This window comes from Amphiura filiformis, chromosome 18 (assembly GCF_039555335.1).
Source record: "Amphiura filiformis chromosome 18, Afil_fr2py, whole genome shotgun sequence".
Lineage (NCBI taxonomy): Eukaryota > Metazoa > Echinodermata > Ophiuroidea > Amphilepidida > Amphiuridae > Amphiura > Amphiura filiformis.
This window is the reverse complement of record NC_092645.1, coordinates 10,064,010-10,070,078: the sequence shown is the minus strand read 5'-3', so window position 1 is coordinate 10,070,078 and position 6,069 is coordinate 10,064,010. Positions and strand designations below refer to the sequence as shown.

Below are 6,069 nucleotides of genomic sequence, written 5' to 3'. Positions count from 1 at the left end.
AGAAACACATACAGTTATTAATGGAGGCACACGCTGTTAGGTAAGAATTTTAGCAAACAATTTGTGGTCTTGGTCAGTAACACCAAGGCAACTTTAACAGAATGTACATGAACTGTATGATGAAAATGTCATGCAGTTCAAGAAATATAGCATTTGTTACAAGTATACACTACACAGCATTCATGATCGGAGCTTGCAATAGCGGGTATCACATCACAAACCATTGCTACACAAACCAACTTTGTTGCTATACAAATTGCTGCACTGTATTGCACATTTGCCATGCAAATATTTGACAATAAAAAGGACCTAAATTTGCTGCCCAACTAATCTACTTGCCACTTCCTAGCATTTTCCACTATTTTACATCATAAATAAAAATATTATAGGTCTACGAAAATACTATAACATTTATAATACCTTGTAGTCTTTCTAGGGCAGTGGCTCTATGACCTAGAAAAGAAAATGTGTTGGATTTGGGGTCTAGTCCAAGGTTAAGGGGTCAATACAGGGGAAGGCTAAATTTGTTTTCCATATTAAGGCATGTGTACTAGAGGCTTCTTTGTAAGCAATTTTTGTTGGTGTAAGATGAATTAAAGTGTCCTTTATTTTTCTTTATAAAAGCAAATAGTGGTGTGTCATGTATACTTATTAGTTACAGTGATGTGTCATGTATACTAATATTAGTTGTATCAAGTGGGGATAAAAATATCAGAGTTATGTAGACCAGTCCTGCTGAATTCATTATACTTTGGCAGGATGACTTAGATCCAAAGAATGTCTAGAAATAGAGCAAAGTAGGGATCGTATTCGGCAGGTTCGTTTTGCATACCTGCATACTGCCTATTTTTAGAGTTTCTTAGTGGCGAGTATATTAAAGCTACATTATTTGGAGAGCATGTTTTGGTGATGTTGGTGCGAACTTTGTGGTGGTGGCGTGTATGGTGAGGGGTGGATGGGTGTGTAACTGTGTATATGCATTTCCGTTTAATTTCTTGGTATTTTTCATTTTGATAAGTTAATGAGCGTTATGTTTTAACTTTGATAATATAAGTTGGGGAAAAAAGAACCCAAGATATGTAGCAGATGCACTGTCACCTTAACGGTTTCACTGGACCTCCCCAAGGCTACATATGATCATTAATCTTTATCCAAACAAACTTACAAACACTTTCCACTAACCAATGCTAACCATATATGGTTTATCTATACCATTTCGTTTTTGTATTAAAATGTATCATTGCAAACAAGCAATGTATTGTATCATTTGTTCTCAACTATAAAACAGGAAGTAACTTTACTGATGAGCCCCTTTAGAATTGAATAACAAAAAGAGGCAGCCTCACCTTTTATCAAATGTTTACTTTTATGAATTGCATGGCATCATTTTGGGCCGAAAAAAAAAAAATTTGGTTCTCGTACCCTCCCTCCTCAATTTCTGAGATTTGTCAGAATGTTTTTAGTTTCTAGATTTTTCAATATTTTGGAATGCTTTAGGAAAACTTTAATATACATAGACCTAAATAAGTTGTTTAATATTAAAGTAACAAGAATCACTTCCAAGTCTCTTCTAAGGGTTGTATCCCTCATAATCACATGTTCTGAGAAGAGAAAAGAAAAGGGACCGTCCTAATAAAGGACTTTCCTAAAGACGAGGATAAGATTGAAACTACTAACAATGCAAATTTTACCTTGAAGGAAAATAAACCCTACCTTATCAGTCATCCATGTATAAAATTACCATACCTCGTCCCCGTGTCCCACTTTTAATAGGCCCATGATACTAAGTTTAAATTATACCCCCCCCCCTCAATACCGCTTCACCACATGTTAGGGTTCAGGTTATATATTTTGAACTCAAACTATTTCCAATACTGTAGCTCTTAGTATCGGCATGTCTGTATGGTGTCAAGTCATAGCTCACAAATCTGGATGTCATATTATGTCCCATCATTCAGTGGGAAATTCCACCTTACTGTAGTATCGAGTATAAGCAAAAAATTAGAATTAGTATCAAGTGTAGTGTTAAGGATAGTAGTGTTAAGGATAGTAGTGTTAAGGATAGTAGTGTTAAGGATAGTAGTGTTAAGGATAGTAGTAGTAATGTAATTGATATTCCTGTAGGTAATGACTCGGTGTCCTCACTACATAGTGATATTGTTATTCAAAATCATCTTGATCATTTCAGAGAATTGACTGAAGATGATGTTCGTTCTATTATTATGAAATGTGCCAACAAAACATGTAGTCTTGACAGCCTTCCCACCTGGCTGCTAAAGGAGAATATTGATATTGTTCTTCCATGTGTAACTGACATTATTAACTCTTCTTTAACAAATGGTATTTTCCCAGGTGATCTTAAACAAGCAATTGTCACACCTATCCTCAAAAACCCAATCTAGATTGGAACAACTTACAGAATTACAGACCAGTCTCAAACATCGCCTTTATAGGGAAGCTAATTGAGAAGGCTGCAATTATCCAGATCAATGACCATATGCGTGCTAATGAGCTTGATGAATTATGTCAGTCTGCCTACAAAGAAAAGCATTCCACTGAGACAGCACTGCTCAAGGTGACCAATGATATTGCTAGGGCCATTGATGATAACAAGGCAGTCTTCTTAATTATGCTTGATCTCTCTGCTGCCTTTGATACCATTGACCATGACATTTTATTCTCGCGTTTAGGGCTTGGCTTTGGTATCAAAGGCACAGTCCTACAGTGGTTCAAGTCTTACATAAGTGGTCGTCAGTTTAGAGTATCTGTTGGAGGGGTGATGTCTGATAGGCATGTTCTTGAGTGTGGCGTACCTCAAGGCTCTATTATTGGGCCAAGAGTGTTTACAAAATATTCTCAGTATATTGCCAACATAATCCGTCGTCATGGTTTACATTTTCACATATATGCCGATGATGTTCAAATCTATATGTTTTTCAATCCCAAGATTCCTGGTGATTCAGCATGTGCCATCTTCAAGCTATCCATGTGTGTTGAGGAAGTTCGTGATTGGATGCTTTGTAATATGCTCAAGTTAAATGACTCCAAAACTGAGTTTTTCATTGCTGCCCCTCCACACAATATGCCCAGTCTCTCCAACATCAATATAAAGATTGGTGATGCTGAAGTAATTCCATCTGCTACCATCAGGAATCTGGGAGTTGTTTTTGATGCTACGATGAACATGTCTAACCATATAACATCTATTTGTAAAACAGTTAACTTTCTCTTGTGGAACTTGTCCAGAATTCGTGAGGTTTGTCACCGAAGATGCATCCAGTAATGCCATGCGGGCACTAGTGTTATCCAAGATAGATTATGCCAACGCCCTTCTGTCTGGATGTAGAAGCAAAGACGTTGCTCGCTTACAAAGACTACAAAACCGTGCTGCCCGCATTATCTTCCAAGTTCCACGCCGTCACTCATCTTCACCTCTTTTAAATTCATTACACTGGCTTCCAATAGACAAGAGAATTTGCTTCAAAGTGCTACTTTACATTTACAAGACATTGAACGATCTGGCACCACCCTACCTCTCTGATTGTCTGACCATCCGTGTTCCAACTAGGGAAGGTCTTCGTTCTAATCAAGATCTTACACGCCTTATAATTCCTAAGACAAACAGACTGATAGGCGATGGATCGTTCAGTGTCTTTGGACCCAGAATCTGGAACAATCTTCCTTCATCCATTAGGTCATCTCCCACAGTTACTACTTTCAAACGTAGCCTGACAACCCATCTTTTTAACCATTGCTAATTTTATGTTGTTTCTTTTGCATATTTTTGTTTACTTGTAGTCTTTAGTAGTAGGGTAAGTTTTTCTGTAAAGTGCAATGATCATTTCTTTGAAATTGCGCTATATAAATGCCGTTGTATGTATGTATGTATGTATGTAAGCATAGACCATCTAAAGATAGGCATTATGGGATATTCATTCATTCATGGTTTATTAAAAGACACGGTAGCAGCTAAAAGCTGAATTGCTGTGAAATTTACAATCATTAAAAAACAACAAAAAGCATGACATGGATTTAAACATCAGAAAATATCACTTAAGGGGGTACTACATCCCTCGATAAACCTGTGTCCACTCTCTCATCCCTCCCAAAAACCAACAACACAGTGGCAACAAAAGTCATGCACATCACAGGGGCAAGGAATCCAACCACCACACCGGAATCTCAGTGACCCAAGACAAGCGGTCCGTTATTCATGATAAGAAATAAGGTACCGCTAGGATGTACCCCGTTTCCCATCGTATACACTGAACCGCCCGTCCTGAGTCACCCAGTGCAGCAATTGGACTCCCCGCCCCAACAACATACACAACCCCCGCCACCAGTGTGCTACTACTTTCTGAGAAAAATGCAAAAATAATCACAAATTAACCACATGGGTGCAGTACCCCCTTAGAGTACACAAAATAAACCAAGGGGCGAAACCTCATCCTGTAACCAGAACCCACAGAAAGAGAGGTCCGCAGCTAAAAGTGCGGTCAACTGGACCTGGGAAAATGGTGGAAAGGAGGCGGTTTACACCCCAAGGATAAAATTATTCAAATAGTTATGACCAATAAATATGATATTGCACGTGAAGAAATACATTATTCAAAATATATATCAGAAAAAAAGAAGGAGTCGTGTTGGGGCGAGTCATCATGATCCCAGAGGGGTGAGAGAGAAAGAGATGGAAAAAAGCACCAAACCCCTAATGAGGGTATGACCACTCGCTCCAAAGCAACTACACCAATAAAACATATCAAAGCATACAAAAAGATCAAAAGTTTAAATACTATTGCACGTATGGAATATATATAAAAGATGTAACACAGGCATTGTAAACAAAAGCGACACATGGTTAAATTGTTGACATGCACATCAGGTATGAAAACATCACTATAAAATGGTTGGTACATATTGCAGATTAAGAGTTCAGCAGTCTGGTTAGGTAAGGTATTGCACTATCATAGTATCTTTTGGTTTTCCAAGTTTGGGTTGTGAGTTTGTGAGCTCCACGCAAGTTTCTGCTATGGGCAGAACGCCTATCAGTAGGTAACCAGTCACGGAAGGTTGGGTCTTCAAGTAATTTTTTGGCAAAGTCAAGACATATTTGATGCCTTCTTGTAGCCAACAAGTCTAGGGAGCATACTTGGAGTGCATCATGATAAGATATGTATTGTCACAAATCTTCACTCATAATTGACATAAACAATGTGTATATTTTGTTGTGGGAGAATATTTGCCAAGAAGGCAAGAACAGCTATGTGCTATATGAAATGGTTTATGCTGACTGAATCATTTAAAAGGGCATTTCGTGATCCACAGCCTCATGCACCAGAACGAAATTACAACGCATTGTCTATGGAGCAGTGTAATACACATTATCATGCATAACTCGCGAACGCAGAATCGGAATCAACTGAAATTTTGGGAATAGGCTTTTTCATGGATATGTACTGAAAAATGTCATAAAAAGAGGATGCTAGGATCACGAAATACTCCTTTAAGACTGACGTTTTTTCCAAATTGAGATGCAGACACCTAGAAAATTAATTCACACTATAACACAGAGCTCCAGCATTATACAGTCATCCAATCTAATTTATAGCATCTCTCGCAAATTTTGAGATGTCTGCCCAATGTCAAACAAAAGTGTTTCAATCAATCAATCAATCAATCAATCAATCTTTATTTCATTCAAAATACAACAATACAATAACAGCAAAACAACACATTTGAATGAGGAGATGCTCAGAAGGCCAAAAAGGCCTGAACAAGCACCCCTTAACCTTAGCCTAAGTTTCTTAATTTGTCTAATAAAATACAATTTCATACATACAAACCCCCCCCCCCCCCCACCCTCTTTCATACATTCATGTAGAACGAACTAAGCAGGAAAAAAATGATGAATAAAGAACATGCAGAATATAAATTAGGATTTCATAACATTTGCTCACGTACGTATATCGCACAAGAAAGCTGACATTTTGTGAATATAGTATAAATGCTAAGAGATCAGTTAATTTTAATCGATTTTTTGTTTTAATAGGGAGAAAAATAAAAATAAGT

The 6,069-nt window shown here is 37.6% G+C and overlaps 1 protein-coding gene across 1 annotated transcript in view; it reads left to right on the top strand.

The window, feature by feature from the left end:
* Positions 1 to 6,069, top strand: part of LOC140139831 (uncharacterized) — a 192,548-nt gene that overhangs the window by 126,538 nt on the left and 59,941 nt on the right. The gene's annotated exons all lie outside the window — the stretch shown is intronic.